We start from the raw sequence: 23859 nt of genomic DNA on the forward strand, positions 1-23859 counted from the left end.
TGCAACGGCAGGAATTTGCCTTATGTACTCTACAGTGTTGAATAATAATAATTCCTTCTTTGGGCAAATTCTTTAAAAATATTTTTGTTGGAATTTAGTTTATAGAAATTATATATGTTTAGTATAGAAAATTTAAAAAACAAAGAAAATTTCGATAAGTAAGTTGATTCTAATAAAAAAGCACTCTTGATATGTTATATTTTTCTTCATGTATTGTTTTCCCATGACCTACCCCCCAACTCTCATGCCTTTGAGCCACTCATATTGCATCGTCTCTATTAGAAAACTCATAGCCCTCACACATTTGCTTCCTTTTGTAACTCCAGTGCATCTCAGAGTTGTATGCATTTTATGTGGCACTATTTCTTTTTCCTTCAAAAAAGCTGCTATTAAAATGGCTGTGTATTTCAAAATTCATGGAGTCTCAGAATTAGGGAATATAGCACACATTTATTTATGTATATACTTACAGTTTATATGCACATACATATTTAGATGTGTGCCTGTATTTCTCCACTGACACTGTATTATGAGCATTTCCTAGTGTGTGAAGGTCTTGCAACCTGCTGTAGTTGGATCATAATACTTGCTGTGGCTGTCTTGTAACTCCAGTGATTTAGTTTTGGTATTATTTTGATTGCTTTTAACTTTTTAGGAAATATAATTAATTTTCTTAAGAAAACTCTTTAATTTTGTTGTCTATATACCTAGGGCTCCTTTTCATCTTCATTCTTTTAGTTACTAGAGATGAAGTAATGAGGGTTGTAGGTCCGTTATAGTATAGAAATTAAATGCCATGAACATTAAATTATGATTCAGGCAAATGTATTTTATTGCTCTATGGCAAACCAAAACATGAAGCTTTCATGTCATAATTGATTTGTAAAATGTTGACTATGGTAAGATAATTGGGTCTTATTATAGCTGATAACAATGTATACAAATGCAAATTGTATGATTTTTTTGCTTTGGCCCTGTCACTTTGAGCCCTAGGATTACAGTTTTTATTTACCACTCTGTGTTGGAGTTTACCCTGGAGAAGAAAAGGTGATCTAGACACAAATTGTTTATATGATACAGTTTCTCATCTAGGCCAAAAGGGAGACCTTTGCCCCTCCCCAGATCATTTGCTCAAGTTCCAGGTATGAAAATCATAAAAATACAAGAAGCAGCACATTGCATCTGTTATAGGAGTTCAAAAGAAAAAATTTATTCAAGACCTGAGATATTTCATATATTTTTATGTAAATATATAGAAAAACATTTTCTTTCTATCATCTATTATCTATTTACGTACCTACCTACCTACGTACCTGGGCATGTTTACCTGCATGTGCGATTTCACCAGTTTGTAGCACTGCCCTATTCTTTCTGCTGTTTGCCAGTGGAGAGATGTACATGCTGGTTCTTTAGTGATTCCGTTTCTGAAGCCTGAAAACATGACTTTGAGGCAGGGAGATGGACAGAGGTAGGACAGAGGACAGGAAAGCCTTCCTATTTGGTCTCTTAGTCAGATGATTGTAAACGTGACAGACTGCCACTGCCTGTACATTTTCTATGGAAACAAATTAAGACCATATTGCTTTCTTTCTGGTGATTTCAATTTTGTAAGATTTCCTTCTTTCTTATAAGTAGGTGGGTGCATTTTAAAGCTTTCCCTTGACTCCTTTTCTTCAGGCCCAACAAAATGTGACTGCATTTAGCCTTCCTCCATGCCCGCCTCTGTCCATCTTCCTGTCTCAGACTCAAGAGGGGTTAGCGCAAGTGCTCCTCGAAGGCAGTCCAAACAAGAAAGCACTGAGTTGTGGGAAAATGCAGCTCAGCTCCTCATTTCCCAGAAAGATTTGTCTGCTGGAGGAAGCCAGAGGACAGAGGAGCCTCTGGGGATTGTTTGGGAGGAATCAGAATTTTCAGTATAGCCAAGGACAGATCATGGGTTGTGAATAGCCAATGGTTGCTTCACTGTGAATGGGTGTGAGTCCAGTGGTAGCTTGTCATACTGCAGGAAACTGCAGGAAGATGGCACAACCTCTTGGGATGCTCTGCCTGGTGGCTTAGGACCTTTGTTTGAATGTAGAGCTGCTTAGGAGATGAAGGCATGGGGTGACAGAGGATGGAATGGGAAGTCACACCTTGAGTTGCAGCTAGAAACTGATGTGTCACATCATTACTAAGCTATCAGAATAGCATGTCATTCTTGGGTTGACTGAATTGGCTGCCTGTTTCTAAATTGACCTAGAGAGGCCAAAACAAACCTGACCCACACAAACAGTGGGTACTTTATAGTGTATCTGACTTACAGTAAAGCACTATAGTGATATCAAAACCATGCAGCTCACAAAATATTAATACTCGAGTATTCATAATTTTCAGAATAACTAAGAAGTCCGTGAACCAGTGGATGCATAAGAGGAGATCCAATGTGGCTATGGTACAGATGAATGAATCTTAGGACATACTGAGTGAAATAAGCCATGCGGAAAACATGATTTCTGTGCACTTCTGAAAATCAGATTTAGCTTTTCTGTGTGCTGGAGATGAGGTGGGGAAGAAAGTGCAGGCAATTTACAGCAGGTTTTGTTCTTAAATACAATTACTCCGGGTAAATTATCCCCTGTGTTGGCTTCTTTTCTATTGCTGGGATAAAATATCCTGACAAAAGCTGCTCAGGGCAGGAACCTTTTGTTTGGGCTTACAATTCCAGATGTGCCAGTGTATCATAAAAGGGGAAGCAATGGTGGCAGAAGCGGGAAGCCGTCTTGTTGCACTGCATCAGCTGATAGGAAGGCAGCAAGAGGAAGTAAGACCTGGCTATCGGTGTGTACTTCCTCGTCATAGGCCTCATCTCTGAAAGCTTCCAGTACCTTCCCAGATAGGTAATTTGCCCATCATGACTATTGAAAGAATGACTGAAAGAAGAATTTGAGAAGGAACATTCACAGACTATGTGTTTCTTAAGCTGTTGGTGGTTTGGACATAAACACTGACTACGAGCTTAGACTTTACCCAAGCCTTCCAATATTTTAAGTAGCTAGGTTATTTTTAAAGAAACACCCCCCCCCCTTTTTTTTGAAAACAAAGACTTTATTTGAATTGTTTTGCTCCATGTGAGGATGTGAAGTACCTACCATGTGTGGCATCGACTAACAGAGCATTCATGTTTTCTTCAAGAAAACATGGCTAACATGTCAGCATTACTAAGGAAAAGCCTTCCGTGGTCAGTGGAATGTTGCTGAAAGACATAAGTATCTGGGGCATGGTAGTAAAGCAGAGAGAAACATTGCCCCGGGGATATATAGCCTCTTGGATTGGGGAAGGATTGAAGAATTTGTGACCTGCCAAAGTTACTAAAATGCCTGACATAAAGCCCAGTCAGCTAAAATGCTGCTGCCTCACCCAAACTTCTTTATTAAGTGTTCTTACTGTGAGTTCTTTCAAACCACTCCCGGAGGGCACGTTTCCCTCAGCCATTTATCTCTCTCCCTTTTCATCTGTACATGGATCGGTTTCTAGGCCCTCTGTATAGACTTTATCTATCTCTGTGCACCACGTTGCTTTAAATATTACCTTTAGGGTATGCTTTTTCTTATAGTTCCAGCACATACCTGCCTGCTTGCCTGCTTGCCTGTCCATCTGCTCTCCTCCTGTCTATGTGCCTGCATTCTCCAATTCTGTATGCTGGTTCCTTATTCCTTAGTCTTTTGCCGTGTTTGTGTTCATGTGGCTTATGGAAGTTTAAATTGCCATAAGCAGCAGAAGTGGATTTTCTTTGCAGAATGAATCAATATCAAATTGAGAAAAAAAATGGAGGCATTTCTCTAGGATGTGGGATGCAGTATAAATCAGGCCAGAGTGACATGGTTACAGCAGAGATGCTAGACATTTCATGAAATATAATTTGGATTTCCATTTGATTTGTAGTGCTTTGGACATATATTAATAGTGCTGATGGCTGTAACAGGCTTTAGATCTTGTAGTTCGACATAATAAAAGTTTGTTTCTGCTTCTTTCAGACCTGGTTATGTAGGTCAGTGGGCTTGGCTCCCAGCTGTCATCCTGGGACTCAGTTGTTTCTTCTCTTGTAGCCCTGGGTACTTGTCTGGCTTGGAAGATTTTTGTAGGTCACCCCAGAAGTATTGTGCATTGCACATGCCACATTCCATTGGCCTGAAGACATGTATCTGTGCACCCCTGATCAGCCATGAGAGGGTGTGAACAAATTGCTTCATCTGTGTCACAAGAAGAGGAAAGAGATTTTTGTTTTCACAGTGTCTCCACTATAGCATAATATAAATACATCCTGTGTATAATAAAACTTGATTTAATGTGGCCCTTCAGAATATTTCTCCTGTAGCCTTGGGATACAAGGGACCCATGTAGTTACTATCTTTCTCTGGTAATCTCACACACACACACACACACACACACACACACACACACACACACACACACACGTGCATACCAGTTCAGAATGACAAGAATGCCATGATTGCTGCTCATACCCTATTGTGAATATGTATATGTTAGTGTCTAAGTGTGAATGTGCTTATGTTGGTGTGTGTGAGCGTACATATGTTGGTCTATAAGCATGGGTGTGCGTATGTTGGTGTCTGACTGTGCATATGGTGGTGCATAGGTTGAGTGTGCATATGTTCGTGTGTAAGTGTGAGTGTGCTTCAGATCGTCCAGCACCATTCTGGCAGATATACGAAATTCCCTCTAGAGGCAGTAGGAGACTTCTCTGCCTGCAGCTGTATGATGGATGCTCAGACACTTGATAGATGCTTGGAGCAGCTGGCTGCTAACCTTGGCTCTTTTGGATTAAATGTGGTACAGAGTGTGACAGCATACTCAAAGACAGGCACAGTGATCTTTTTGCCCTGTTCAACACTGAATTGATTCCTATAAATATATTTATCAAATAAACCAGGAATTGCTGTCCATGAAGAATAGTATAGTCTCAGTCTCTCAGCAGTCTCTCTCTCTCTCTCTCTCTCTCTCTCTCTCTCTCTCTCTCTCTCTCTCTCATCCTCAGGGTTGCTATGATATGCAACACCAACAGAGATGTTCATCACTGCTGGTGGCCTGGGTCGTCTTCTTCCACTCTTGTATACACACACTGGTGTGTGTATATATATATATATATATATAGTGATTTATTTCATTTTTGTAAAATTTGTCTTTCATAGCTGTCTTGCAGCTTAATAGTCTGACTGAATGATTTGTCTACTTACCAGGTGAATTATAGACTGGTAGTTATATTTGAACTTCCTATAAGAGATACCTGGCCTTAAAAACTTCAAAAAAAAAACTAATTTAAAAATTATTTTATATACATGGGTGTTAGGCTTGCACATTTCTGTGTACCACTTGTGTTCTCGGTGCCTGTGGAGCCTAGGAGAGAGTATCAGATCCTTTGGAAGTGGAGTTGCCGACAGCTGTAAACTGTTTCATTGGTGCTGTGGATTAGGCATTTTGGAAGAAGAGCTAATGGTCTTAGCCAGGGAGCCATCTCTTCAGCCCCACCTCTGTTGTCTTAAACACTTTAAACAACCAAGTTTAATACAGATGTATCATAGTGGAGACTTATGAGAGGGCTGCCTAGTAGGCAGGAAGCACTGGGCTCAGTTTCCAGCAATGCACCTGGCTGGACATGGTGGTGCATACGTATAATCCTATGATGTGAGAAATAGAGGCAGGAGAACCAGAAGCTTAAGGTTATTCTTGGATACACAGTGAGTTTCGGGGCAATCTGTGATACATGAAACCCCGCACCTCCAAAAGGTATCTTTAACATACAAGTTCTTTTTTCATTTGTGTGAAGTTCAAATTGGCATCTGTACTTTGTCTGCTAAACTTGGCATTCCTAGTTTCTATAAGTATCTCATTAAATAACATGGAAATGAGTTGGCATGAGTGGGTAGTGTGTGGGTATCTGCATGTTTCAATGGCAGTAGCTATGATGTAGTGTGTGGAATTCCATGTGGTGCAATGGCAGTAGTCGTGAGGTAGTGTGTGGGTATCTGCATGTGCAATGGCGGTAGTTGTGAGGTAGTGTGTAGAAATCTTCATGACGTAATGGCTGTAGTCGTGAGGTTTTTGCAGCTGATGGCTCAGTGCAAGCCTATCTGGTTGGTTGTTGTTCCTAGTGTTCTAAAGTGCTTGGAGCATGGCAGCTCAGCGCTAATGCTGATGTAGGTATTTTATACATGAAGAGAAATGGATTCATTCATTTTGCTGTTTATTCTCTCTCTCTCTCTCTCTCTCTCTCTCTCTCTCTCTCTCTCTCTGTGTGTGTGTGTGTGTGTGTGTGTGTGTGTGTCACTGTCGTGGTGTCCCCTCCACAAACACCCCCACCTTGGCCATATTTTGCCTAGCAGCTTAGGCGTCTCTCAGACCACGACTGTTTGATATAGTTCTTTTGTGTTTGAAAGTGTTTGTGATTTAAAGGCTGTTGGGAGGCACCCTCATGGAGCCCTGTGAATGTACTCTTCACCTTCCAGGAGTTTTAAAATGGATGCTAGAAACTGAGGGGGATTTTTCATGAGAACAGCTAGTGGACGCCACATTGAAATTTTGTGGGAAGAACTTTAGGTTATAGATAAGGACAAAGAACCTCATGGTGAAGACGATTAAACCGTGGGGTGGCTGCTTGTGGAAAAAAAAGCACCACTGTTGCCTTTAGCCGTCCAAGGCAGACGTCTCCTCTGGGAGGTTGTCTATTGGTCTTGTTATACAGGGACCTGGAATAACATTTCCATTTTTCCCCTCAAAAACCCACAATGGCTTCTTTTAAAAATCACACACTTCACCTTTAAACATTCATGCAAAGCCATGACTTAAACTAAAAGCTCTCCAGTCAGAAACTCCTTCCAGGGAAACACTTAGTGTAAAGATGTGGACTGTGAGAACCAAGAACAGCATGCTTTCCGGGTGGCACTGGGTACATGCTACAAGGTGAATCTCAGCTGAGGCTGTGAAATATTTTATGCCATGTAAAGTGGTATCTGCCATGGGTCGTATTGGTACACATGTGCTTGAGGTAAGTTCTATTAAGTTAAGAGGCAGGAGGAAGGGTTTACACTCACAGCACGTGCATTCTTTGGCCCTTGATTGCATGAAACATTCATTTTTCTCTGTAACCTGGAACAAGCAGTTCATTCTTGGAAGCCACACTTACCGCCTGTATTTTGGCTCATGTTTTGAAGCCTGATGTCCAGATGGGGATGCTATTGAGGTGTGATTTTTTTTTTTTTTTTTTTAAGTTTAACCCATTGACAGGTTCATAAAGTGAAGCCATTGAGATGCACTAGAAATTAGGTGTAGCTTACTTGGAAGAAGCAGTTGATGGTGGACCTGTCCCTGTGTTATCAGCCTTCACTTTCTCACACACTCCTGTCATTGTGGCATTCTACCATGGCCCAGGCCCAAAGCAGGGAACAGCAAGAGAAAATAAATATTTTTCTTCAGGTGTTTTGTCACATCAAAGAGAAGCGTGTTGCACGAAAAGTTAGCATGAGACTCAAAACTATATAAAGCACTCACCTCATTGTCTAACCCCAGGTAAATGCTCAGAAATTTTGAATTGCTATATTTTATTACTTAACACAGGTAATGTTTAAGAGATAATTATTGTTACATTGTTAAGACTCAAAGCTACAATAGTGAGTAATTAATCCGTACAATAGCAATTAATATCTGAGTGACGGCTTGTCTTCCTATAACACACAGCTGGGGAATAGGCATGCATGTGGTGGCTGCATTTTCAGGACAGCTTAACAGATTGCGAAGGACACAGCTGTGGGAAAGACTCAGAGCTGGGGTCTGCTGTTAGAAAATAACCATTTGCAACCATTTCCTGACACTTAGCCTGCTGCTTAGAGACCTTTTGGGCTTGAATGAAGTGTAATCTCGGACACGCAGGTACCTGCTACAGCCTGTTTCTATTCATATTTTTTTTTTCTTTCAGTCATAGACTTGCTCAGTAGCCAGGCTGGCCTGAAACTGCCCTTGTAGCCTAGCCTCAAACCTGCACTCTTTCTGCTTTAGGCTCCTGATTGCCAGGATGTTAGCCATGTACCACCTTTCATGTCTCCATACCTATGTCCCTCTAATGTTTACAGCTTGCCATTATGCCTAGACCATAATAAGACCTGAGAAAGAGAGAGAGAGAGAGAGAGAGAGAGAGAGAGAGAACAGAATGAAGGCAGAAAACATGTGCCAAGTCAAAATCAAATGGAAATGAAATGAGTAATGTTTGCGAGTGTAAATTTATCCTCTCCTCCTGTGGTGGTTTGGTGATAGTGACCCCCATAGCTCGAGTATTTGAACATTTGATCCCCAGCTGGTAACACTATTCCGGGAGGTGCTGTGACCCCACTGGGTATGTTGCTGGGGGCAGACTTTAAGGATTCACACTGAGACCTCACTTCGTTTGCAGTTGAAGATGTGCTAGATCATCTTCCTGACATAGCAGCCTGTTTCCATGCCTCCCTTGCTGCCATTAAGGACTCACCTTCTGGAACTGTAATACACTCCACCCACCCACCCACCCACTCACACACACACACATACTGCCCACCAGAAAACAAAAACAAACAAACAGAAAACCACCTCTCTTTCTATAAGTTGCTTTGGTCATGGTGTTTTATCACAGCAAACCATAGAGTAGATCCCATACATATGTTTAAATACAAATACATATGTAAAGACTAAACCCTAAAACCTTAAAAAGGGACCATAGGTGATGTAGTGAGGTAGCATCAAGTTGTTCCAGATTATGTCCCGATGTGACTGTTGCTGAGGGGCCACTTGGACAGAAACACACTTTCAGAGAGATGACCATGTGAACTTGAGGGCAAGGATCCTGTGCCATTTTCTTACTGGTGAGGAAAGGGAGGTTCCCTTGGAAGTTTGGAGGGGCCATGGAGCTACTTCTTCTCCCGCCCCAGAACAAACCAGGTCTGCTAAGACCTGACCACAGCCTTCCAGCCTCCCGCAGTTAGAGGCTGAACACAACACCTTCTTGATACTTAGCCACAGCAGCCCTGGGGCTCTAACTACTGGCCTCTGTAAGGGTTCTGAGCATCCATTGTCTTGAAGAGTGAAGATTAAGAATGTGCCAAGCTCTGCAGAAAATGTTCTGGATGGGGCTTCTGGGGATTCCAGGCTGTTATAGCCTGAAAACTGCAAGGGAGAAAGAATAAAGAGAAGAGGCTTGAAAGAGTTGTACAAAGTATATTCTTTGTCCTGAAACTCAGAGCCAAACACAGACATGATTTAAAAGAAAACAATAATTCTCAGCCTTCAAAATAGGCAGAAGCCGAGGGCCCCATATTCATAGGGACTTCCTTTTCAAAGGAGGGAGACTGCAGCCAAGCCAGCCGTCAAGTCCCAGTGCTGGGTGGGGCTCTGTCAGCTCTTATGTAATCATTGCTATATACAGCCTTGCTCCTGATCCAGCTCAGCTCTCGCTCTCTCCTCCTCCACGCCCCATGCAGTATTTGTGAGGCAGCTCAGTCCTGCTGAGGTAGATGAAGATTTGCTCTGCCAGCCTGAGGGATACTCAGTAGTGTGTGGGTTACAAGCCTTCCCTGATTTCAGCTCATACAGTGGGACTGTGGCCTGCATCTTTGCCTTTGGCTGGAGCAAGAGTGACACAGACCTTGTCCTCAGAGTGGCTCATGACAACAGGCTGACTGGGAAGAGCCTCCTGTGTACACAGTAGAGATGGAAACTGTCTCCTTCCTTCTCTTCTGGGATTGGTATTCAGCCCCAGGTGGCCACTGTGACCTCTGTTGGGGCTGCAATCCTGCTTTCTGCTGTCTCTTCCTCTTTTCATGAGGTTATGCTCTCCCTGGTCACCAGGCTGACTGAGTGCAGAGAGCACTTTGCACTTCTGACCTCCTGGTGGCTCCTTGCTCTTGACCTCACATTTCTGTGTTGGCAAATTTCACCTTCGGTGAGTCACAACTTGTGACTGTTTCAAGTTCAAAGTAGGGATACACCTTAGAATATATAATGTGCCTTTTATGGCAACTCGTGGAAAATGCATCGCGTCCGTCCTCCCATGGCTGGAGTGTTATTTCAGACTAAAACCTTTGGTAAAGATGAAGTCATTCCTATAATGAACATGGAACATAAAGATCTCATCTCCCCTAAATAGCCCAATGTACACTGTCCTGCTTGTTTCACAGTCAACCTAATATCTAAGAAAAAGATGTATACATACGGATAACTTATATGCACATTTCACTAAGTACTCCTTTTATGTTCCTGCTGGGTGTCAGGTATCCCGAAACACAGTGGATTTGTTTTTAATCTTTATTATTCATGGAAGTTCCTTGGAGATGAAAAGAAGCTGCACCTGTATTAAAGATTGCACAAAGACCACTAGTCAGAAGTTTGTAATTGTCGAGTGCTGCAGTGCTGTAGATCCAAACCCAAATTCTACCACTAGGCCCCTTAATAGCCATTCCTAACCCACTGTCTTATAACTATCATGTGGAAACCTTTTGGGCTGTATTAACAGGCCCTTAGGTCCTAGGGGTCCTAAAGCTAAGAATGTCGTCATTATAGTGTCTAAAATCCCTAACACATCTCCATGCTTCACTGTACCCTGCCTACCTGATGCCCCACCTGTGTCCTGGCAAAGCACCTTCAGCACGCTTTCCTTTTGCTCTTCTATTGTTAAAAACTTGAATGAACTGTTTCCTTCAATGAGCTTCAATGAACCTGCTATGGGGTGCTATGGGGTGCAACCCATATATGGCTCCAGAACAAACTCTCCTATTGCCCTTTTGAAATGAGAAGTGTTTTACATCGACAGTGTAGTCAGTTTTCACAAAGACGTAGACTGTTCAGTCGTTCCCATTTTCTAGGTAAAGAAACAGAAGTTAAATTGGTCCCCCGACAGGCCCTGGGGCGTGAGAACCGAATGAAACCTGCCTCACACCACAGCAGGTCCCGTCCTTGCTTGTGGAGGAAACAATGGTTAAACCAACATTGTGCCTGTTCTGGCAGTGTGGGCAGCACACTGGATGCTCTGCAGTCAGGACACGCCATTTCCTTTCTCAGTGGGAAACTCTCCAAGTCTTCCTCTCAAAACAAAACGCCCAGGATTATTTTTGCAGACTTCTGTGGAGTCATTTTTGGACAACACCCTGGAACAGGAAACCACAGTTGCTCCTAAATTTGTACAAGATGGAAATAGATAACATTCTTTAGAAACCATGGCCATGCTTAGTGCCTTCAGGTTCGCAGAATGACTGATGGTTTGTTTAATGCATTTCATACCTGAGCAACTTACAGGAACCTGTGGTGAGGGGGTTTCACAAGTTCAGAGGGCTTGTTTTAGAAACTGGAAGTGCAGTGAAAATGTTGAGAGTTGTGGAAAGATGCTCTATAATTCAGGCTTCTGAGAAGCGTTCTGGGGAAGTTAGGTTGGGAGCAAACCAGTCCTGCAATGCAAGTGATGAGAGCACAGTGTACCGTGGTTCCCAAGGCTGGGTGCTGCCCGTGATAGTGAAGAGGATGTGACAAGCGTAATGTGAGAGAGGGCGCTGCTAGAGAACTGAGTAGCACCACGGTGTACCTGCTTTCAGACATCTTCCTCTATCCGAGTGAGAAGCCAAAACTGATCAGAGAAGAGACCTAGGTGCACACATCCATGCAGGTGTGCAAGGGCTGGCTGCGGAACTAGTAGCCCTGGACTGGATGCCTGAAGACACTTTCCCAGAACCATGGAGACTGATTTTAGGTCTGTTTCTGCCAACTTCTCAAAGCTGAGTTGATTAAAGCAAACTTGGATTTTCACGGATGCTTTATTTTCATAATTGGTCAGTTAATTTTTGTTTATGTGTGTGGCGTATGCAGGTGTGTGTGTGTGTGTGCGCGCGCGCGTGCATGCGCGCATGAGCACCTGCATGTGTGTGGAGGCCAGAGATTGACTTCCGTGTCTTCCTTCGTTCTTTTTCCACCTTAATCTTGGGGACAGGGTCTCTCAGTGAGCCTGGTGCTCATCAGCTTGGTTAAGTTGCCTGGCTGGTGAGCTAGAGACCTGTTTGTCTCTGCTCTTCCTATCTCGTGTTCAGAGAAGGTTCAGTTCATCAGGGTGTTGGGGATCCCAGTTGAAGTCCCCATGCTGGCCGTCCAGGCACTTTACCCACTGGGCCAAATTCTTGGTCCCACAATTAATTCTTAATCATTAGAAGTTGTATGTGAAATATTTAAAATACTTCCCACTCGTCTTAATCCCCTACTTGTTTGTCAGTCTGGCCACCCGGCTTGAAGGCTTTTTTTATTTCCATGTGCTTCTTTGTACAATGCTTACCGTCATTGTTCTATTGTTCTAGATGCAGAAGGCTATACGTCACTATTTTGTGTAGATGTATAGTTAAGCACTTTAGAAGGTGTTTTTCCTCACATCATCTGCATTCATTTATAAACCTTTTTCGTGTTTTAAACCGCTGGGGTCTATTTACTGCTCTGTCTGTTGAGACCACTTTAGATCTTTTGGTGATGTTAGTTGCAATACTTTGCCTATCCTCTGCCTCCATGTCCCTGTGTGACATTGCTATGGGAGCCACATTCAAACCTGACAGGAAGGACAGCTCCACCTTTAGGTAAATCTTAAGGATTACTTTATTTTGCAAAACAAAGCATGTCTTTGTAGGAAACCTGATATGTTGAGAAGGCAGACTACATTTTGTGTCCCGTGCCATGCCATCTGCAGGTGGGTTGCTTAAGAGTCTGTGCATCCATCAGTTACTTGACAGGTTAGCTCTATGTGTGTTCCAAAGCCTGCATGCTTCCTCCTGCTCGCCTGAGGCTTGGTGTCCTGACTACTGAACAGCTTCCGTAGGGTACAGAATCCTGAAATAATGCAAACCTCCCTCCCTCTGTAGGTCAGCTAGACCATGCTGAGAAGATGGTCCTGCTTGGTAAGAGGCTAGGAAGGTACCTGGCAAACCTTTTGAAAAGCTGGAGGACTCCAGCTCAGAGGGGCCACTTCGCTCTGGGGTTGCCTCTGCTGGCCTTAAGACTTGAGCACCTACCCACCCCGAGAGGATGGTGGGAAGCCCTCACAGCTGGACTCCCGCACTGCTTCATGTGTTTTTTCTCTTTCTAAAGGACTTGACTTGTCTCAGCCAGTTCCCTCAACGCCTTGGATTTTGTATTCGTCTCTTTGCAACTTACACCTTCAGTCTTTGGTCATCATCTCCACTCCTCTCTCTTGGTGTGGTCTGGAGATGTGCCCATGTTGCTGCCTTCCTGCCACAGCTGGGTTCTCCCCCAAATCCTGTAATTCTTCAGTGTGGTTTCTAGAATTCTTTCCAATACTTTTCAATATTTCTGCCTTCTCTACAAAACTTCAAAATGGTGTTGCAAAAACCAGTAGCAATAGATTTTTGCACATCCGTGTGAATGCAGACTTAATGGTTCTATTGTGCTTTCTTTGGGGATATAAAATGGCGGAGTGGACATTTCCCAAGGACCACACTGTTTCCACTTGTAGTGAGTCCCCTGCTTTTGTTCCTCTCTTAACAGGCCTCCTGTTCTGAGTTTGATGATGTACTAGGCTTCTGGTCCTATGGCTTGCTGACAAGGAAGCCCTTTGAACTATTAGAATAGCCACTTCCTGGATGTCTGGAGGTGGGGAAGGTCAACCAGCTAATTAAGCCAGTGAAGCTCAGGGAGGGGCACACTTCCCTTTCTACTCACCCCCACCCCCACCCCTCCTTCCTGTCTCTTCCCTTCCCCTTGCTTCCTTCACTGTGTGTTGTGGTCTCCACCTCTAAGAACAAATACTAACTCAAATCGTAAAATACACGTAACAGAAAATGCGCCTTCCAAAGTATGCATTTCAAAATGTTAGAAATAACGATGTAACTGTGCGTCCACCTAGGGCTGACACCTTCCATCATCTGGCACGGAAAACTGCCACACACCAAGCCTTCATTCTCTGTTCACCATGTCCCTGCTCCTCTGGCATTCACTAGTCTTTCTATGATGGAGAAGGAAAACATTTCCTTCAGATAGGGTGTCCCACAATAACCGTAAGCTAGCCCCAGACATGAAGCATCCTGCCTCTGATTAATGAGTGCTGGGATTATGGCATGTCCAGCCATACCTGGTTAGAAAAAGATTATAAGAGTTTTGTTTTAGCCTAGACTGTAAGAACATCCTGAAAAAACCCCAGGCAGGATGTTTCCCATCTTCCCCTTCTTGGTACCCTGCTTCCTCACCCCAGCTCTGGGACAGAACAGGAGGCCCATCCTTCTGCACTTGCTGTTCTTTGCAGGTATAAGAATGTATTCACCATCTTCAGTTCACTTCCTGGTAGTCCCTCACCATGTGACTAAAGGACGCATCCCCTCTGTTGTGTTATAAATATGTATCTGGGTCCTCACAAGGAGCTCTGACTCATTCCCTCCTATCTCTTTAAAGGGACTGTAGTGTGCAGAGTCCATAAATTACTCAATCATGCCTCCTCTTGGATGCCCGCTCACTATTTAGCAATTAATCTAGAGACATTCCCATGGTGGTAACTGGACAGGTGAAATGACTCCCCTTTGTATGTGAGGGCACTGAGCCACACAAGGCAAATCATTGGCCATAAGTCACAGAAACGGCACTCTTTTGTCATGCTGTCACTCCAACTGACATCTTCCAAGTTAATTCCATCTGAATCTAATTCCAGTGTGTTTTTCTCTGCTTGTCATTTCTGTATTTATTTATTTATTTATTTATTTATTTATTTATTTATTTGCAGATAAATAAATACCCCTCCTTGTTTTTTGGCCATTTCTTTTCCATACTACTCTCATATTCTTGCATATGTCTAATCTTTTTCTTTACTTGGTTGAAATAGTCTGGTGTATTTAGTATTTGATGCTTCCATATTTTAGGCATATAAACCCTGTTATGGGCTGGAGATATGACCTGGGATGTAGAATGTTTGTTGTTTTTGCAAAGGATCCAAGTTTAGTCCCAGTACTCAGCACTCAAAAGAGTTTTGATTTAGAGCAGTGGTTCTCAACCTTCCTAATGCTGAGACCCTTTAATACAGTTCCTCATGTCGTGGTGACCCCTGCCGCCCAACCATAAAATTATTTTCATTGCTACTTCATGACTCGGTAGTTTTCCTACTACTGTGAACTGTAATGTGTATATGTAATATGTAGCATAGTCTTAGGCGACCCTTGTGAGTCTTCCCATTCCCAAAGGGATTATGACCCAGATGTTGAGAACTGCTGATTTGAGGGATCCAATGACTCTGGCCTCTATGGGTACTTCTATTCATGTGCACATAAACCCACCCACCCATATATACACACAAATACATAATTTAAAAACAAAAACCCTAACACTGTTACTTCTGAAATGTCTGATTGCAATTTCTGTTTTAGAGTTAAGATTAGAAGGCTCTTTTGAGGTCTGTCGGCATGTGTTGTGCATTTGAAGCAAGCATACCTAGAGAGTTTGAGTGGCCAACTGAAGTTCATAGAGCCCTCCAGTGGCCAAGGCATGACTTGAACCCACCTCTGCTGAATCTGTGTGCCATTCTGGATGATAGCAACCTTTAGCAAACCTTATGCATTGCCAATGACTGCCTGGAGCATCATGGGACAGAAGTTCCAATGCACTAATTAATGACATCTATGAAATATACACCAGATATCTACAAGCTAAGGCAGCGTAAAAATTGTCTTTTCTCTAGAACATTGAGAAAACAATTGACATGTCCAAGTTCACTTGCCTTGATCCCTTGATTTTATGACATTTCTCTTACCTAGTGGGATCCACAAGTATCTCCCTCTTCCATTCTATATTTCTTCTTCTTTTCTTTTCTTCTTTTATTTCTTTCTTTATATATATATATATATATATATATATTTTTTTTTTTTTTTTTTTTTTGAGACAGGGTTTCAGTGTTAGCCTTGGTTGATCTGGACTCTTTTTGTAGACCAGGCTGGCCTCGAACTCACAGAGATCCACCTGCCTCTGCCTCCCGAGTGCTGGATTGAAGGTGTGCATCACCACACCTGGCCTCCATTCTGTATTTCTAACATCAGCCACTGAAAATTCCCATGAGACATTGCCAGAAATGCCTGTGGGCAAACTCATGTCTGTCAGGGATTACTTACTCAGATGGGTCCACACTTTCAGTAGAACGGGTGTAATACCAGCTTACTTCCCATGTCTCTTTTGTGTTCTGTGCACTGAAAAGCAACAGAAGGCCACAAGAAGACTGCAGACACTCTTGCTGTTGGGAAGGTAGGTTTCCTTCCCCATAGAACAGGGCAAACCTCACAAACACAGAAGCCCATGTCACAGCAGATGGCACACTCTTGCTGGTCCTACCCAGTCAAAAAGCCGATGGCGAAGAGTTTTGAGGGTGGGGCTTTCAGTTCATTTTAAAGTATGTTATTACCAATTCCTTTCTGTCTTATTTCTCCTCAATGGATCTTCTGCTTCACAGTACTCCTAAAACCAGTTTCATTCTTTAAAAGGGGCTAATTTTGCCATTTGGTTGCAACCAACAAGCATGCAGCCAACACAGTGTTTATGATGGAAATATCTTATAATCAAGGGATTAAGGCAAGTGGGTTTGGGCATGTCAGTTATTTTCTCTATGTTGTATAGAAAAGACAGCTTTTACGTTGCCTTAGATTATAGGTGTCTCACGTATATTTGTTTGAACAAGCAAATCGGTGTTTGTTCTCTGCTAGTACTTTCATTAAGAAGCACACTAGGGCAACCTGTGTGTGACTTCTCTAGAAGACAGGCCAGACCTTGCCAGTTTGGAGTGGGTGGAACTGGAAGGAGGCAGCTTCCAGCCTCTTTTCCTAGTCAAGTCTCTTGAACTTTCAATTCTGATGCTCCCGTGCATGTTTGGGGAACGACTATAAATTCAAATTAAAAGATTGTGAACATAGTGCTCATATCTCGCATGCTAGACTAGGTCATTGCAAATCCCGTTACCAAACTGTGCGCTCACCGATACAGAAGTAAATGTTGTCTTCTTTTCCTCTTAATCTGCAGGGGGTCAGGAAGGAACTGCCAGTGAAGAGACCAATATGTTTGTGATTGAGAATTGTTATTTCTCTTGTAGAGTCTCTGACTTACTCAGAAATCATTTAAGTAAAATGAAAGTTAATCCGGAAGAATCTCAAAAGGAATGATAATATTCCTTTTCAAAATCATGCAGTTTCAATTGTACAATAAGCATTTGAAGATTGTGGGGTTCTTTAAGCACTGAATACCACTGACCATTTGATACAGTTGTACTATGTAACAGGCATAAAGTCTCTTGGTTCAGTCTATTTCTCGCATTTAATGAATTGTGTAGATCACAATATACGCTCAGTAAAAAGTTGTATAGCTATTTGAGTTTGTTATTCTTGGGTGAAAAGCTGGATTTCTCTTAGTCCGTTCTCAAATGTGATCTGGAGACTGAGTCTTTAATTATCTGCCAGTTTCTTTATAACTCAGAAAGCTATGAAAAAACACTGACGGATTCCAGCTTGTATACCAAGCTCTAAAATTATGTGGAATTGCTTAGTCATCTTAACAAAGATGCTACAAGAGAAGAAAATGGATTCATTTCAGGGAAAAGCACCGGATGGGAGTTGTCTGTGGATGTTAGGTTGTTTGGAAGGATGCTGGATTGGACGCAGATCTTCCCTGATCTGAAGTGCTGTACGTCAGCCGATCCCATCTTGGTGTCAGGTGTTCTTTGTTGTTCCATCCTGCACAGGCTTTTACACCCTGAAAACCAGTGGGTAACAAAAACAGTGCAGCGGTGATGCCCAGGGCGTAGAGGGTAGCTGACTCAATATTGAAAAAATTTGAGACAAATAGTAGCTATTAAGTCCTCTTGGCCCCTTGTCTACCTCTCCCACATGTGTGTATGTGTTGTCTAATTATGTTCTGTACAGTTTGTTTCCTTGTGATTTCATGTATCATGGCTACAGTCAACATCACCAGCAGTATTGCCCTGTAGCGATGGCCCCTGTTCCTCATCCTTGATGCTGAACCATAGGAACTGCTGCTACTCTGCCCCCCCCCCCACTCTCCCCCTCTCTGTGGATGGGAGGGAGAAAATGATGCAGGCAGGCCTGCTAAGGCTTTGTTAAACTAAGGTGGAAAACAAAATCCCGTGAAGATACTGATCAAAGGCCGCTCTGTAGAGCAGGTCCTGAAGTGGAGAAAATGCTTCCTGCCTTCTCCTGTCTGGCTGTTGGCTGGTAGTAGAACCCAGTCCTTTGTCATCAAAGCCTTGGAGAACAGCTCCACATAAAGAGAGATGAAGTGGGGCTGCAGGCCAGGCTTGCCTTTGTTGTTGTGAGTGCGCAAAGTATTGTTCTCTGCTATTGGCAAAGTAATTTGCAGCTCCAGGTGAGCCCAGTTCAGTCACAGTGGTTCTCACAGGCCTGGGAGGGAGGCCTAGAGTACTGTTAATTAGTCAGACCTGGGGATGGAGGGCTTGTGTTGGCACGGCCCCCTCTTCACCGAGTTTCTCCTGGTGGCCTGGGCACATTTCTCAGCAGTCACTGCTATGACAGGCAGTTAGAGTTGCAGTGCCCGTGGGTTTTATTGCACTGTTTAAATTTTCTGCCATGTGTCTGTGGTAGGTGTGCGCTGCTGTTTCATTGATCCAATCTGAGTGGTGAAATTAAATTAAAAGCGCCTTATGGGGTAGAGCAATGACAGAGTCCAAGCAGGACAGACAGGTCAGTGTTCTTTGCCTCTTAGGATGTAACTTCTGGTCATGAATGCCCAGCACCGGCACCTCATGCCTAGTGTTGTAGTAGGACTCTCTTGGACTTTGGCCCAGGAACCGCCACTAAGATGAGATAGGTGTTACAAATGTGGTTTTCCCACACTTACGGAATCCCAGTAGAGTAGCGCAGTACAGTTACCCATCATGGACCTGACTTTTGATTTCTTCCCTGCTTGTTGATTTAATGGCCACCCTCTTGTTTCCTTTGTTTCTGTCTGTGGTCAGCCCATTTCCTGCTAAGTTTCTTCCTAACCTGCAGCTTTGAGGAGGAAACTTACAAGATGCCGTTGCCCAGAACTCCTCATGCATACACAACAGCTGCCTGTCAAGTGCAGGAGCCAATTGAACATATCATCAGGCATATTCCTAGGGCTGGACACAGGCACCTTACCTCCCTTCCCTTGCCCTCCCCTCCTGTCCGTGTGTGTGTGTGTGTGTGTGTGTGTGTGTGTGTGTGTGATGTGTCTTTCCTGGCTCAGTTATCCACGAGGGCCCTTGTAACGGCCAGAGGTTGATACTAGGTGTTTTCTTCAACCATTTTCATCTTATGTTTTGAGACTGGGTCTGCCATGTAGTGTAAGGCTGACAGCTGGCCTGATATCCCCCAGTTCTTCCTACCCTTTCACTCTCCAGCACTGGATTACAAGTCTGAGCCACCATGCCTGGTTGCTGGTGGGTTTTCCTCCTGTCCCTTAGTTCCTGGAACTATGATTCATGAGACTCAATTATCATTTTACAGACACCTAGGCCATATAGATAGACTCATCTCTGACTAGCTCATAACTTAAAATAACCCATTATACTAATTTACATTCTGCCATGTGGCTAGTTACCTGAGCTCAGTCAGCATGCACCCACTCTGCTCACATTTTGGTAGCTGAAACCCCCCACCCCTTTCTCTATCCCAGAATCCCTTCTGCCTGTCTGAAACTCCACCCCCTGCTTCTTGCCTAAGCTGTAGGCCATAAGTCTTTAAATGACAGGCGTTACATGCATACAATACACAAGTTTCCCTTTTCAGTCTGGTTTTGGGAAGAAACTCAAATCCTCATGCTTATGCCGTAAGCAATTCTCCCACTGGGCTGTCTCCTCCTCCCCCAGGCACTTGCTGTACCCTATTCTTCTGTCAGAACCTGCTTCACAACTGGGATCCAAAAGGACCATTTTTTCTATGCAAATTACCCAGCTTGTGATACTTAAGGCAGCATTGATGAACTAAAACATTATCATCACCCCTGTTCCCCACTGGCTACGTTTGGCATTTCCCACCCTGATAGTTCTGTCTACTTTCTGGCATAGTAGCTTCGCTGTGCATCCTAAGTGTTGTGGGGGAATTAAGGCAAATCCTAGGGGGCTTACGAACCAGAGACACTTTCTTGTCCCTCGATCTTTCTCTAATCAACTATCAAGTTCAGCTTTGCATGGTGAACTGAATTTGTTTCAGATCTTAATTTTTCACCTTGTCACTGTAATTACCTGGCTGCATTTGCTGTCTTTAAATCTGGTTCACTAGCCACCTGGCACAGTCAAATATCCTGGGGATGTTAAGTTTTCACATCAGCATCTGTGCTCTGAAGTTGAGAGAAGGCTAGGCTGTAGGAGTACATTGGAAAGAGGGCAGGAGGGACCATTGGTTCCGTTGTCTCACAACGTGAATATGTGTCTTCCCATCTTACTAGATTGTTCCATGGGGTCCCTCTGCTCACTTCTATCAGAATGGCTCTACAAAAGCTCTGTCAGAGTATTGTGGTGTCTTGAAGGCCCTCTAGGTCAGCATGCCTCTGTCATTGGCATATTCAGTCCTCCTCTCTCTTACCTACTCTGAGACCATTTTATGTCTGCTCCCTCTAGTGCTAAATGCTCAAGCAATTGGCTGCATCTGGTGTCTGGAAATTGAGGGCCATTTTTACTGATTAGCAGGGAGGGAACTGCTTTTGTCCCAAGGCATACTGGGGAGTTACTCTGTATATGTGGCCAGGAGACAAATGCTTCGGATTTTGTGGAGTCAGTACTGAATGGATTACAGTGTTGTTCTCAGCTCCATCCTTGCACATTGCACAAGCATAATAGTACTGGCCACAATAGCGATAATAACAGCTCTAGGCAGTTATAGCCACATGTGATGCCTCATTGGAGCACATCCTGTCGTTCACCAGAAATTCCATACGGGTTTTTTTTTTTTTTCCCCTATCTTGTAACTGAAAAACAAAGGGGAGGGTCTTAGAGGCCTCCATCCACAAGACATGTCTCAAATATCGACTCCATGATCCCAACAGTGCTAAACTCCTCCTGAAAGAGAAGTTAATGTTGTCCGTGATTCATGCCTTATTGCCCCCTCAGCTGTGGAGCACAAAGGGGCAAGGTAGCTGTCCTCCTTCAGATGGCCTAGAACCTGGTCATCATCAAATCATCCTGTCCTAGGAGCCATAGGCCACCTCCTAGCATGAACAGGGCAGAGGCCACTCATTGCTCCTCTGTGAGGGTCTTCCTTTGTGTGCATGCAGTTTCAGCCATTAAATCCAGAGTCTGGGGTACGCTGCTGCCCTAGCAAGCACAGAGCTCAGATGGGTACAGAGCCTGGCCAGCCCCTGAAGGCTCTGGGTGTGGGGTCCTATTTATTTTCTGCTGGCTACATATTTCTTTTTCTCCAAAGTGCTGGGCGACAGCAGTTGTTCAAAGGGCCCTGCCAGCTAACTATTATGCAGTGGGGCTGTTGCCACAATGTGTTGGTCTGCACAGTGCAGTCAGTTAGAGGGGATTATTTGTTTCCTTTATGGACGTGTCTTTAGCTCCTTGACTGAGCCACTGTGAGAAGACTGGTCAGGCACCAGTAAGAATGTCTTCAACCTGAAGCAGGGTAGTCTTTCTGCCTGCCTCTGTGCTGTGCGAATCTGTGAAGTATCATCTCTCCTCCATCTCCAGGTGGCCGACCCTCTAGGCTAATCTCCTCCAATGACCTGCTCAGGCATGGCAGTCATCTTTTGTTGCTGGGAAAGATTACTTTACAGGAAAACTTTAGGGAAGGAGTGGTTGATTTGGTTACATCCTATGACCTGGGAACCCCATTGCTTATGTCATATAGTAAAACAGAAACATCATGGAGGAAAGCTGTTTACCTCAGGGCAACCAGGAAGCAGAAAAAATAAAACAGGATGGGGCCAGGGACAAGATACACTCCACAGTGACACACATACTTGCCTTCTTTCTCCGTAGGGGTCCCACTTCCTAATTATCCATTCATCCATGTTCTCCTCAGTGGGTGACTCCACTGATATGCTACAATCTCCTCAGGCTGGACACCAAGCTTCCTACATCTGGGTCTTGGGCAAGCACTTCCATATGATTTAAGGGTTAGGTATCACTAGATTGTTACATACTACCTGCCTAAGAGTTGTGTGTCCTTGTCTCTTCTGCATTTTGCCTCTAGTAACACATAATCCATTTGCAAGTGACCATGATAATTTTCTTCTGCCAAGAGCAGAAGGTAGATGGTGCTGGATGCTACCAGACCCTTCCATGCAGGCTAGTGTAGAGTTGGGCTGTGGGTCATGTCTTCCTTCTAGAACACACGGCAGGGGTGGGGTGGGGTGGGGGAGAAGAAAGTAGGTGTGGCTGCTTCGGTGGCAGCTGTGCTTTTCTTCTGACAGAAGCTTGTTTACAGTGAGAGTGAGAGTCTGAGAGCTATGGCCCAGGTTCAGAGGAGAGTTCAACCAGAGTTTCGGGGCTTCACTCTGCCCAGGAAGAATGGCTTCCTTCCGACCAGGCCTCCTCCCTCACCAGCCTGCTTGTGTTTGGAAAGCGCTCTGTGGCAGATGGCCGCCTGGCCTGAAAAGTTCCTTCTAGTGATGAGCAGGGTTTCTTGTCACCATGATTCATCAACAACAGGTTTTGATGGCAGCCTTTTTAGTTGCCTGGCATGGCCACTTACCTCCTGCTTCCCAGAACTTGCAGCCTTCCTTCATGGCCAAGGAACAAATGTGCATGGATGCATACCAGCAGCTCCCCGCTGAGCTGACTTGGTTGCCTGACGTGAGAATGGTTAAATGGGTAATTGATGGAAGCAAAAAGCCAAGGGAAGCCTATGCCTGCTGGGTAACTGGTTGGTTTAAGGGGCTGCATGTGTTCAAAGGGCTAAGGTTGATAACCCTTCCAAGGTGAATTGCTTCCCTTCTTTTATCAAAGACAACTGTTTTATTATTCTTTTTTTAAATGAATCATACCCTATGCTTTCTTAATATTAATTTCTTAATATTAATTCTATCTTGATATCTAAAATGTGGGAGCTGGGAGTCCATTGGGGTGAAATGAAGCCCCTTCTCCCCCACAATGCATACACAGTTTGATAAATGGTAGGAAAGGGCGTAAGAACAGGTCCTGAGGACTTCTTTTAAGAAACTTCAAGTTCAGATAAGGGAATAGCCAAGTGCTTCTGGAACAACTCAGACCTCCACAGGCCTATTGCTAGGTTCCCACTGAGCCCAGAGCTCTCAAAGTTTGTACCCTGTGGTTACTCTTTCTCAGGGATGCTAAGCACTTAAGGCCGCACTGGTCTCAGAGCCTTTCCTGGGCATCTGGAGTACTAGGTGCAACCCAAGTGATGACCCCTTTAATGTAAGCTACATCCTGAGAGTTCCCTTCACCAAGCAAAGGATTGCAAAGGTCAAGAGAGGGCCATGCTTACAACCGAGTTTTGAGGCAGGCTATGGCCATGTGTTAACAGCATTAGACATGTTTAAAATGATCTTTCTCACTCACTCACTTATTTCCTGAGACAGGGAAGGTTTCATGAAGTCTATGGTGGCTTCAGGCTCACTCAGTAGCTGCTGTGGGTGACCTTGAACTCTTGATCCTCTTTTTAAAGAAATTACTATTTACACAGACACAAAGACACAGACACACAGACACACAGACACACACACACACACACACACACACACACGGTTTTGTTTGCATGTATGTCTGTGCACATATGTGTGCAGTGCACTTAGGGGCAGGAAGAGGGTGACAGGTCTCTTGGGACTGGAGTTACAGATGACCATGGACTACTCTGTGGGGTGCTGGGAATCAAACTG

The 23859-nt window shown here is 43.9% G+C and overlaps 1 protein-coding gene across 2 annotated transcripts in view; it reads left to right on the plus strand.

Moving 5' to 3' along the window:
* Ptprg (protein tyrosine phosphatase receptor type G) overlaps positions 1-23859 on the plus strand; it is a 684777-nt gene that overhangs the window by 262337 nt on the left and 398581 nt on the right. The gene's annotated exons all lie outside the window — the stretch shown is intronic.

The sequence above is a fragment of the Acomys russatus genome, chromosome 3 (assembly GCF_903995435.1).
Source record: "Acomys russatus chromosome 3, mAcoRus1.1, whole genome shotgun sequence".
NCBI lineage: Eukaryota > Metazoa > Chordata > Mammalia > Rodentia > Muridae > Acomys > Acomys russatus.